Source organism: Boleophthalmus pectinirostris, unplaced genomic scaffold, assembly GCF_026225935.1.
Source record: "Boleophthalmus pectinirostris isolate CB_2022bp ecotype Guang Dong unplaced genomic scaffold, ASM2622593v1 HiC_scaffold_17, whole genome shotgun sequence".
NCBI classification, from domain to species: domain Eukaryota; kingdom Metazoa; phylum Chordata; class Actinopteri; order Gobiiformes; family Gobiidae; genus Boleophthalmus; species Boleophthalmus pectinirostris.
The window spans coordinates 36,295,441-36,308,815 of NW_026571115.1; the positions used below are offsets into that span (position 1 = coordinate 36,295,441).

General features: G+C 39.2%; 1 pseudogene; it reads right to left on the reverse strand.

Moving 5' to 3' along the window:
• Positions 1-5,302: 5,302 nt before the first annotated feature.
• Positions 5,303-12,609, reverse strand: LOC129408588 (4-galactosyl-N-acetylglucosaminide 3-alpha-L-fucosyltransferase 9-like; annotated as a pseudogene).
• Between the last annotated feature and the right edge of the window lie 766 nt (positions 12,610-13,375).

The following is a 13,375-nucleotide window of genomic DNA, read 5'->3' on the forward strand; positions in this document are numbered from 1 at the left end:
ACACACCGGTCACACATGTATGTGCCATAACTGTGAACTGGACTTTGCACTGATGCAACAATAATCCTGTCTGCACTTTATACTTTAGCTGTTTTGTCTTGTTCTTAAAAAAATAAAATAAAAAAAAACGAGGGCAATCCGTGTATCATTCAATGTTTTTTTCAATATAAAACAAAAAATAAGAAATTGAAAACTATTTTCTTCATTATTTGTCTCCAAAACCAAAATGAAAAAAAAAAAAAATAATAATTCGTTTGTTTCACTTCGATTTTGTGTTTAAATGAAAAATGGAAAAACGGAGTAACTGTTATTTTAATAAATCTGTTAGTGTAACGTAGTTAAAATGAGCGTTGTTAAATCCTGCTAAATTGTGAACTAGCGCCATCTTCTGGTGCCCGCCTGTTAAATCCTGTTTTAGTCCTGGTTTAGACCTGGTTTAGTCCTGGTTTAGTCCTGGTTTAGTCCTGGTTTAGCCCAAAATGTGAAAACAGTAAAATCCCACTGTGTAATCCATTTATTTCAACAAAGTAACTGTAATCCAATTACCACTCACTGAAACAGTAACTGTAACTGAATACAGTTACTCATAATTTGTACTCTGATTACATAACTCCGGTACATGTAATCTGTTACTCCCCAACACTGGGAGGAGGATCAACGATCTCTCTCCGTCTTCTTGGTTGAACAGTTTGGACGAGCACAAGGCCCTGACCTGAGAAAAGACACAGAATGAGTAGAAAAGTACAATAGACCTGGAGCAGAGGTGCTCAATACGTCGATCCCGATCTACCAGTCGATCACCAAGGTCGTGTGGGTAGATCGCCGTGTCTCGTCTCGGACTCGTGTTTGGACTCGGTCTTGTCTCTCACTCGAGGTCTGACACTCAACAAGTGTGATCATATTTCATTCCGGCCGCTGCTGTTGGTAATAAACTTGTAGCGGGTGCAGGAGCGTGTGGGGCGTCTCAGTGCAGCCTGTGCGCTCATTTGAAACCCGCGGAGACTCTACGGCGCATCACAAACACACACGCTCCCTATGCACGGCTCGTCTGCGACAGCGTGTGCCCTCGTGTACCAGCGTGCATCACAGGGCAGGTTCAACTTCCTAAACATCCTACCTGTCCACCTGCCTCACGTCAGCACGCCGCCCCTCGCCTTTTCACGCTCTCGCTCCTTCCTGCGTACAGCCAACACAAGCCCCTCCCACAGTGCGGCTGATTAGAAGAACAAGACCAAACGTGAAGCAAAAACCAGTCTAAATTTGTGTTCCAGTGTTGGCACAAAGCAGGTCTACAGCATAGAGCGGATCTACAGAACAGACCTACTGCCACATTTGGCTGAAGTTTGTCTAACAAAAGTGACAAATGCATCTGTGTTTGTCACGATGTGCGTTTGGTTTGGTAAACGTGCAGAGGCTGGTAAATATCACTGCAAAACCAGAAAAGAATGAAACTCCAGTTTGGAACTTTAAAAAACAGGTTTAAAAATCTTCCTTCACTTTTTTCACAGTTTTGTGTAAAGTGCCAGAGGAAGTTCTCTTAAAGAAGAGGTTCTCAAACTGTGGGGGAGGGTCCAAAAAAGGGGCACAGAGTGTTTCAGTGCAGTTTGTTTGGCTTTGTATTAGGTCGATCATTATGACTTGGTCATTTTGTAAGTAGCTCACATGATGAAAAAGTGTGAACACCCCTGATCTAGAGAATAAACCAAAACTGTAAAAAAAATCGGCCTCGGTGTGAGTCTCAGTGCAGCTCCTTCCTCCAGACAGATTGAAGGCACCAGTACCAGTGACCAGAACACTGCGAAATGTCTTCACCTTTGTTGACAGGATTTAATTTCTTTTGTTATAAAAAATAAAACTTTAGCGGCTCGGCCTCTTTCTCGTGGCACAGTTGGAGTTCGCCTGTTTGGTGTAGTTACGCTCTGCTGCTGGTCTTCACCTCCACTCCTCACTCCTCACCTCTTTCACCTCTCCTCTCTGACCAGTAGATGGCGCCAAAAATACAGGTAAGTTGCGTCTGCTGCTCTCGTTCAGTTCAGCTCAGGTGCACAGGTACAAACCAAACTCAGGAACGCAAAAGGAAATACAGAGACGATACCGGTGAGTAAATCTACCTGTAAATGTTGTTTTCAAGTATAAAGTTAAACTACTGGATCTAGTGTTAAGATCCTAAGGACAAAACGTCAAAATGATCTGGATTAATTCCTGTGAAGTGAATATTCTGTTTAATTTGAGTAACACAATGGAAAGCCTCAGTTGTGTTGTAAATGCAAACGGTTGATTTATTTAACTGGATTAATGTAAAAATGTAAATTAACAGTAAATTAATAAATAAATAAAATTACTATTTAATTATGTAATTGAATATTTTAATATAATTGGCAAAATTTAATATTTAATATTTAAACATTGACAATTGCAAATATTTATGTTTAAATATTTATTTAAATTTTTGTTTAAATATATACCAATTTATTGTAATTGTTGTAAAAGGTGTAGAAGTCTCAACAAGTTCAAGGAGCACTCATTTAAACTGTACATTATTTAGCAATTAAAAGATATTTATTAATTCATAAAAAAATTTACATACAATAATTAAATATTCGATTTGTTTCATATATGTACAAATTTAGTAAATATTATTATCATTAAAATACATTAATTCAAATGCAAATAGATTAAAATACAAAGAGATGAAAATACGAACATAAATGTAAAATATAAATATGAATATTTCATTATTCCACATATTTGTTTAATTAAAGGTTTTTGACTGAAAAAAATCAATGAAAGTCTTGAATACGACGGAGTATAAGGGTCAGATAAAAAAAATAAAATACTGGCGCTACGAGAATAAAGTCGTAACATTTCGACATTAAAGTCGTAATATTATGAGAATAAAGTCGAAGCCAGAAAAAGTAATAATTTTAAGAGAATAAAGTCGTAATTTTACAAGAATAAAGTAATATTTTTATGAGAATAAAGTCATAAATTTACGAGAATAAAGTTGAAATTTTATGAGAATAAAGTCGTAGTCAAAATAAAGTCGTAATATTAGGAGAATATCAGCTGCTCAGAAAGTCTGACCGAGTGGAGAATGGAGAATTTGGAGCATTTTGTAAAGGAGAAGAATCCGTGTTTCATTCGTTCATTCGACTGAACAAGGACTTAAATCAGTTCCGGAACCAAACCAGAAAGACCAGGACTGAGACCGGGGCCAGACCAGGACTGAAAACGGTTTAGTCCTAGTTTAGACCTGGTTTAAGTCACGGAAATGGGAAATGGCGTTTCTGTGAGTTTAAAATGCGATGCGGGACTAATGCGCCACATACGGATACGGACTGAACCAGGACTGAACCAGGACTGAACCAGGACTGAACCAGGACTAAGCCAAAGATGTTCATTTTGTCTTCTTTATATACTTTAACTTCTTGGGTTCTTTTTAAAGACAATGCAGTAAAGTGTGTTGACCTTGTTGACATGTTTCGGCTGCTGCTGCAAGGAGAGGAAAGCCATTAATCACATGAGAAAAGACAACACAATCACTATTCTACCCGCAGATAAAGGCAGGACAACAGTCATATTGGACACAAAAACATACCAACAAAAAAAATGCAAACACTACTCGCAGACACCGACACCTACGAAATTATCACAAAGAACCCGACAGAAGAAAAGAAACGAGCCCTGAAAACATTACTCAAATCGCTATTAGAACAGAAAAAAAATCACCCGAGAAGCAAACAACGACTTAAAGGTTGTATGGAGGATTTTTTTTTATTTCAAATTGTCAATGATAGATTATAGATGCAGTCGCCTTGTAATTATGATGACCAAAAAAAAAGAGAATAAAAATTCATCAACTCTGGACGTGGTGGGGCTAAACATTTGCCAATAGATAACGACACTGCCTCGTTATCTGTGAGCTGACAGGCTGTCAATCAAACTCCCTACGTTTCTAGTGTAACTGACTTGCCTGCGCCGCCGGTACGTGGTTTACGTACGACTGTCACACAGTCCACAGACGCAAGACGCACAGACGCTGTTTACTCCACCAACGCAACAGTTCTTAGCGGCTTTTTTTGACCTATATCTTCCTCGCAGTTCGCGCACAAAGTTTGTTGCGATGGCGACAAGAATCCAGGAGCAGTTCACCGCAAAAGAAAGTCTGTTTTTGAGGTCGCTGAAAGAAGAAGACAAGGGGAAAAAGCAGCGAAGCCAAACTAAGGTGATTCTTGAAGATTCATTCCAGCGATGGCGCGACTGAAGCAGACGAAGGGTCTAAAGACTGAACCACTGGTCCACAAATTACTCCTGGACAGGAAACTTCTGCTTATTATGAAAACTTACTTTATTTCCAAGAGTTAGACAAACGTTTTTCAGGACACGAAAGCGATATCCTATGTCTGAAAACGTCATTTTCAATGCAAAGAAAGAGTCCGCTTGCTGCTGCGTGTTGTAGCTAGTTCATTCGCACGGAATCTCCACGCAACCTTCTCTGCACCCCTTTCCTGCTCCTGTCCCCGCTGCCCGTTCCGCTCTTCCCCCTGCTCCTCACTTTTCCGGGCACGGAATCTCCGCGCACCGCTCCCTCCCCTCTCTCCTCCTCTCCCTGCTCCCTGCTCCGCTCTTCTCCCTGCTCCTCACTTCTCGTCCGCGCACGAAATGTCCGCGCACCCGCTCCCCCCGCTCCTCACTTCTCCGTCTTGTCTAACCAACACTGTAGTTAGTTGTTTACAAGTCATGTGCAGCACCGGCTGTAAACAAACCTGTTTCTGGCGTAAAGAGGAGGCGGGAGGAGGTGTTTCTACGTAGGAGCTGTGGGGGAGGGGAGGTGGTTTCACGCATGCGCAACATTTGAAAAAGGACAAACAGTTGCTGGATTTCTCGTTCCTTGGAAAATCCTCCATACAACCTTTAATCCCTACAGCCAGCATCACCCCGCGCATTTACGGAACCCCGAAAATCCACAAAAAGACACGCCGCTCCGCCCGATAGTCGATAGCATAGGTTCAGTCACATACAATTTATCCAAAGCCCTGGTCGAAATAATAAAACCACTCATTGGTCAAACAAAATTCCACTGCAAGAACGCAAAACAATTGGCACAGGATCTAAAAAACATCACAGTAGCACCGGACGAAATACTCATCTCACACGACGTCATGTCACTGTTCACTAAAACACCCGTGGATGTCACACTACGCATAGTACAGGAAAAACTAAAAAAGGACAGAACTCTCAAAAAACGCACAAATCTCACAGTCGATGACGATGACATTTCACAATTATTAAGTTTCGTGGCCAAATCAACATACTTCCAATACAATAGCACCGTTTACCGACAGAAAGAGGAAACTTACACCCTGATCAAAACACACCACAGATATTTTTATTTCCTGATGTCCTGGAGCTCAGTTCAGCTGCTCCAGTACCAGTTGTTCAGACTACGCAGACTTTGGTACCGGTTCATTGTTTGGAGGTAATAACACGTCCTGCACGCGTGCTCATGTCCGAACCACGTCGACACCACCTTAAAACTGTTCCTCCACTCAAAGTAGTCCATGTACTCCTCCGGGTGTTGGTCCAGGTGCTGCAGCCTCTCCGCCAGCTCCTTGGGGGAGGCGAAGTCGTCCACGTGGATGAAGGATTGTGCGGGCGCGTGGATTTCGTAGTTTTCTCTCGGAGGTCCCAGAACCACCGGCACTGCCCCGAGCTCCAGCGGCCTGTAGAACTTCTCCGTGATGTAATCTTTGTGAATAGAGTTTTCAAACGACAGGTAAAACTTGCAGCTGCTCATGATCTGAACGTACATTTCCTTGCTGATGCGTTGTCCGAATGCGAGGCCGTACGTACGTCTTGATTTCCAAGTGTTTTTTGAGCTCCTTGAAGTATTCGACTCGTTTGTGGCGTATGTTCCAGTTGCTCACGATCCAACAGACCAGTTTGTCTTTTATCGGGATTTGGGTGAAAGGTTCGTCATTGTTTGTCACTGGCACCAGGCTCCCGTACGGCGTGAGTGAAGATATCTGAGTCACGGCGGTAGTTACACGTCAGGTTGAAAAGGCTGTCGAGAGCTTCCACTCGGGATGAGTGTGTAGGTGATTCCATGTTCCACCACACCCACTTCTGAAAAGAGGGGCGTGGCTCTTTGGGCAGGTCATTTACCTGGATGTTTCGGTGGTGGAACATGACAGCATGTGCTTTGGAGTACAGAGACCTATCGTCCGTCAATTTGCACCCGGTGATGGTGAACGGGTCACAGTTCATGTCAAACTTTGTGCCAAATGGCCACATCCAGATGAGGATGATCACATCTTCAGTCTTTCTTTCTGCCTTCTTCTCAGTTGAACAGTTTGTGGGGGACTTTTGAAAAAGTACTGAATTGCCAAACGTAGAGAGGTTTTTTGAGTTATAATCCAAAAACACAAGTGTGAGAGTCAGAGCGACTGAGAGGATGAGCACAAGGATCCGGAGGGGGCCCGAGAACCACACGGACGACGACATGACCTGAGAAAAGACAAAATGAGTGTTGTTCAATAGACCAAGATAAAAAACAAAACTGTAAACAAACAGACCTGGTGTGTTAGACTCAGTGTGGCTAACGACTTCCTTTAGACAGATTTAAGGCAGTGTCCCATCAGTAACCTGACCCGAATGCCACTTGGAGTGTTCGACTCCAGTCAAATGAAGCTCATCGAGGCTCACAATTTCCAGTTCCATATTTGGAATCTTGACAGCGAGCGAGTACCAACCAAAGAGTGAATTCGACACAAGACTGTTGAAGGGAACTCCCCTTCTCACTTGCACCGTCGGTTTTAACGGGGAGCGAGAGCAACGGTGTCAGTCAGTGTGCAAGAGGCTCACTAAGGAGCTAACGATGGACACTTAAGATGTTAAAGGCTTTTTCTGGCAGCAAATGAGGAAGACCTTCCAGAGGAAATACTTTGAGAGAATGAACGATTTCATCACCAAACGAAACACCAGAGCGAAGTAAGAACGAGGCCTTTCCTGTTGTGTTCACCTGGCGCCCCCTGGAGGAGAAAAGACACTACTGCACATGCTCGGTCGGCCCAGAGCCACCGGAAGAACCTCGCCGGGCTAAAGAGGAATCAGGCATCATGAGACATTGAGCTCGACCCACTGATTTGAATGGGTGGACATTTTACGGGCAGTTAGTAATTACACACGGTTGGGTCAGGACTAAACCAGGACTAAACCAGGACTACAACCAGGACTAAACCAGGACTAAAACCAGGACTAAACCAGGACTACAGCAGGACTAAACCAGGACTAAACCAGGACTAAAACCAGGACTAAACCAGGACTAAACCAGGACTACAGCAGGACTAAACCAGGACTACAGCAGGACTAAACCAGGACTACAGCAGGATAAACCCGTCCAAACTCTGAGTCGTCCTCCTGTGGTGGAAAACTCGAGACGAGGTCACATGGCTGTGAAACTGTGTGGACAAAAATATGAATTCACTCGTGTGTATGGAATAAATTTTGAGTCAAATAGTTCAAAGAACTCAAGCAAAAAATTATAAACCAAATTACTGAATTTTAAAAAATCAAACTAAATAAATGTACTTAAATAATATAAGTACATTTGTAATCAAATTATTTGTGTAATCATGTAAAATATCTGTCTTTGCCTCTTCGGAAACATTCAATTTTTGTTCCGTGTCTTTTTTGCTCGGACTTTTCTACACATGTGTAGATATTTTAAAGTTAAGCTGGTCGTTGTGTGTTGTGATATTGTGTTTGTTTGGCCCTGATCTGCTGAAGTTAGTTTGTATTATATTTGATCTGACCCGTGTTTGTTTTTGTTTTTTTTAGCTTTGCTGGCAGCTGACAAAAGTCTCCTACAGATGAGACATGGTGAATGTTCACAAATCCATTCACAACAAATGTTTTCTACATTATTCTGTGCAGGTTTGTAAGCTACAAATGTGAAAAAGGTTTTATGTAAATGTACATCTGGTTATATTGTTTTAAGTCTGTTGCTCATTACAGAGAAATATAAAAATGTGACACAAGGACAAATGACATTTAAAGATACTTTTGATAAAAAAGTTATATTTTATTTGATATTGTCCCACTAAAATCCACCATACGATCACAAGAAATATTTACTGAGCTGCTGCCAATTCACAACAACATGTTTTCTCTGTGACTCTGTGCAGAATAAACTGTTGTCAGACCAAACCCCAGCAGCTTCTGTGAGTCACTGAAATAAATGAGAAGCCAAGACACAAATCAATCAAGAGGAAACGGCTGATGATAAGTCTGTCTTTGTTTTGCAACACAGATCAGCTTCACATATAAGTTTGTGAGTCTGTGTTTTCTCTTGTTTAATCAGCTCGTCCCTGTGCAGTCGGGCCTTTAGCTGAAGCGTCCGTCCTGCGCTGGACCCTCTGGGAGCTCGTAGCCTCCAGGGTCAGACCCTCCCAGACTGATGCTCCCACAGCTCCAGGGTCATGGATTTACACTCTTAAATATCTTTTCAAAGTGAGAAAACAGGTCTCTGCACTTTTATAACCCCCAATTATATTCATAAAAGGGTCCAGTCAAGTGTTAACGGAGGGAAACAGGCAGATTTTTGACATTCAAATGTCTCTTATTCAGAAACTAGAGGAACTATTGAAATAAGTAAAGTATCAGAATGTAGGAAAGAGTTACACTCCAACAGGGTCAAGTTAAACCTGTGAGATTCTTTCAAGTTGTTGACAAAAAATTTAAAAACTCATGTCAGTAACAGAGGGAATGAAATATGCAGCACTTTTTGGTCAATAAATCCAAACAGTGATAACTCTTGGTTCTCACTTCCATATCCTTAACAAACTGGTTTGAATATTTGCTTCATATAGTTTTCTACCATATGGAACAAGATTAGGTTGAAAAACCTCTGACTTTTTGACTCATGAGATTTTTTATTAACAAAGGTCATGGTAACGGAGGGAAAAGTAACGGAGGGAAAATTGTACAAACAAGTAGAAGGTGCAGGATTTTACATCATTTGTCGCTTTTTTCTTCTGAATAGTTTAATATTACTTCAAAATGAAAGGAAATTATTTCTATAAAATATGTCAGTCCTTCCAAGAACATTTTTTATCATTTTAAATACTTTTTTTTTTTTTTTTTAATCATTTATTTACATGATTTGCAGGTTTTTGAAATTTGGGAAATAATTTTTGTTCCATGTTTCATACATGGTCTGTTTAAAACAGATGGAACTTTAGAACCAAAAATGGAACTGAAAAAAGGTCAACAGTTTCATAAACTAGAGACATATGTATCTGTTCAATACATTTTTACAGTTTTTTTTTTTGACGACTAGAATGTCGTCATTGTTAAAACATGTTTGTGGTGTTTTATTTGAAATTAGAGTTAATGTCAGGACTGTTTCCATGAGACAAATTGTATTTGACTGTCCATCTACAAGAGTGTGACAGTTGTACTCAGAGTTGAATGTGTTTGTTCCAGAGTCGTCTACAAACACAGAGACGTCCAGGTTCTGCTGAGCTGTGGGGAAGTTCATCAATGTTACAGCTGATGTTTCAGAAAAAAGGAAGATGTTTGAAAACCAACAAAACACAGACCACAGATGAACAAAGTAAGTAACTCAACTAAAATGATTTTAAAATAATTTTTCAAAATGAACTTCCTATTGAAACAGTTATTGTGTTTCTACAGGGTGATGTGGCACTAGGAGACTTTATACCAGATGCCCTCCCTGTTACTGCATTTAGAGGAAGAAAAGCAGCACACGGTGAGTTTAGTTTCTGCAGATACAAGTTCTAATGTTCTTGTGATTCTGTTCTGGTCCATTATAGGTACTTTGAATGTATTTAAACATGTACAACAGAGTAGATCATCATAATGTGATCATCATGTGTTATTCTGTGTCCACAGAGACCAGAGCTTCTTCACTGGAATAAATCTTCACACTGTCCAGCTCCAAACTGTGTCTCTGTGTGTTTGATTCTGTTTAAAACAGAACTGTGGAAAACTAAAGACTGTTTTTGTATTATTTTACAGAATTAGATCAATTAAATTAAATTATACATATTTATACATTTCATGATAAGGTAACATAAGATAAATCTGCATATTCAACATGATTTGATCAAATTTCATCAACATGAAAAAGTGACGTTCATGTTCTGAGAAAAACATGTGTAGAGGAGATCGAAATAAGTTTCAAAGCCTAAACATAATTTTATCACATGCAACCGCTTTCCATAACTTTTTATGCAAATCCAGCGACCTTTTTTTATGAGTGTACCTTTAATGGTGTTCGAGCAGAATTCACAGCATCAGGGCGATAAAAATGTTGTTTTTTAGTTGACACATAATCCTGGGAAAATCAAAGAGCACCTCCAGTTTGCGTCAAGGCCACAGAACAGAACATTTTGCACTTTAAATGTAGCGAGCGGCACATCACAAACACACAGGAGAACAGCGCGTACCACAGGCAGGTTCAACTTTGAGGCAGGTTTGGTAAAATGTGCAGAGGCTCAAAACCAGTAAGAGAATGTACCTCCAGTTTGGAATTTGGCAAACAGATTAAAAAATCCTACCCAGTTTATTCACTGTGAAGTAGTTTTGTGTAAAGTTGCAGAGGAAGTGGGATGAATGAAAGTCGGGGTGTCAAATTATCGCGGTAATTGCGATTAATTAATTACAGTCATATTTAGCGCGTTATGTTTTTTAATCGCGTTAATCTCATTTTTAATCTCTAACTTTAGTGTTTCTGTATGTGAGTTGCTTTATTATAAAATCTGTTTTTATGTGTTGTTGGGACAACAACACACACACAAACACAACACACAAACACACACCTTCATCATCGTCATTAACCTGAGAACAAGTGGACCACGTTTCCTTCTGTAGTTACTGCGTGGACACCGACCTGCTCCCATGAGCCGCGTGTGGATCGTGTTTTCTCGCGTACGCGGCGTAAATCGCACTTCCTCCTGTGAGCCTCTAAACCAGAACTAACACCAAGACTAAAACCGGGACTAAACCGGGACTAAACCAGGACTAAACCAGGACTAAACCAGGACTAAACCAGGACTAAACCAGGTCTAAACCAGCACTAAACCAGAACTAAAACCAGGTCTAAAACCAGTGATCTCATATATAAAGCATTTCTCTATCAATAATATTTTTAATCTGGTTAAGGAAAGACTGGACTTTTTATTGTCTTTAAGTTGACAAAAGTTATTATGTTCAGATTTCCTCGTCTTTGCTACTTTACAACAAACAGTTTCTTATTCATGGAGACTTGGGCTCAACAGACAATTTGGAGAGATTTGTTAAACAATAAATGACTTTATAAAGTCACTTTTTTTTGTTCTATATCAGTTTTTTGATCTGCCACAATAATGTAATAATGAATTTAAATAAAAATACCTCAAATTGAAGCTTTTCTCAGCAATTTTTAGGTGAGATTAAAATGAGATTAATTAGATTAATTAATTACAGATCATAATTAATTAATCTCTCAATTTTTTTTAATCACATGACAGCACTAAATGAAAGCTTCTCAAACTGTGGGTGAGGGTCCATAAAGTCCCCCAGACTGTTTAAGTGTATTTTAAGATTAAATTAACATTAATCAGATAGAATAGAGACAGATTTATAAAAAACATTGATAAAAATGTGCCAACATAACAAAAATAAAAACCGCAGTGGGCGCTTTTGTTTATATTGTTTATGGACCTGTTGGACATGATTCTTATCTGTGTAACCAAATGTCCCAAGGCCTCTGGGTGTGTCTGACAAAAATGTAAAGATGTTCCTTCCTTATTCCTTATTCCTTATTCCTTATTGTCCTGTCTGAAACAGAAATGTGGATTCTCTCATTTGCACCAAAGGAGTTTCTGGTCAAGCAGACAGCGGACATTTGTGACATTTCATTCTGTTCACACGGTACATTTGTAACCTGATTTTACTATGACCCACACAGATGAACACATTTTCACCTCTTTGTAATAAAATGAATGTATTGATAATTAATACAAATTGATAAAGCCAAACCTACACGTCTGATAGAAAAGTAAATGTCGACTGTAATGTGCCAACATACAAAGACATTCTAACTTCATACGATTATTAATCTGCCTTAAAAGACAAACTGCCTTTTCTGTTCATTCTTAAATGTTTGTGTTCCAGGTTTGACTGAACTTCTGATCAGAACAAAAGCCCCGGAGAAGATGGAAAATAACAGGTAAAGGAAGAAAAAACACATCTTACACGAAACAGGAGACAGTGAAGAGAAGCAGCAGCATCCAGGAAAACTATTTAAATAAATAAATTAAATTAAATTAAATTAAATTAAATTAAATTAAATTAAATTAAATCAAATCAAATTAAAATAAATTAAATCAAATTAAATTAAATTAAATTAAATCAAGTCTTCCAGTTCCCCATTAGAATAACTTAAAAAACTAAGCAAAAGTGTTCAAGTAAAATGATCAGTTGGAACCCGACTTAAAAAAAAGAACAGAAGTGTTTTTGTGAAGTAAAAGTGTTCACTGACCTGAGATGCCGTGGGTCCAGTGTTCCACAGGAGACTGTCACGAGCAGACGCATGCGGCAGGACAGGTGAGATAAGGACAGGTGAAACAGGGACAGGTGAGAGGGCAGGTGAGATAGGGGCAGGTGAGACAGGGACAGGTGTCAGAGGAGGACAGGAGGTGTGACCAAAGGTGGATAGTACTCACATTTACTTTAGTAACTTTGAGGAACTGTTAAAATCACCTTATATTTGTGTTGTTTTGATGAGCCTGTACAGACAGAATGACCCACATGTAAATTTATTTATTTTCATTTTCATTTAGGGCAGGTAAAAAACACATTAAAGAAACTTTCATTTACATTAAACCAACTGTAACAACAACATTTCATCATGAACAGTGTCTCCTTAAAAGAACCACGATACAATTCATCATTAATCATTTAAAACTAAAAATTATTCATTCTAATCTCCATAAATACAAGATTTTAAATGCATTATCTTCTAAAAATGGGGCCGGTCAAACAGACGTAAACAACAAGGCCAAATATTCAAGTTAATTCATCTGATATAAAAATGTATTGAACAGATACATATGTACTCGAGTTTATGAAACTGTTGACCTTTTTTCAGTTCCATTTTTGGTTCTAAAGTTCCATCTGTTTTAAACAGACCATGAATGAAACATGGAACAAAAATTATTTCCCAAATTTCAAAGACACAAAAATCATGTTAATAAATGTTTGTATTTCATCATATCTTGTGTTATTCCATCTTTGAACTGTTGATGAAGGTACATGATAAAAAAAAAAAAAGGATTTAAAATGATAAAAATGTTCTTGGAAGGACTGA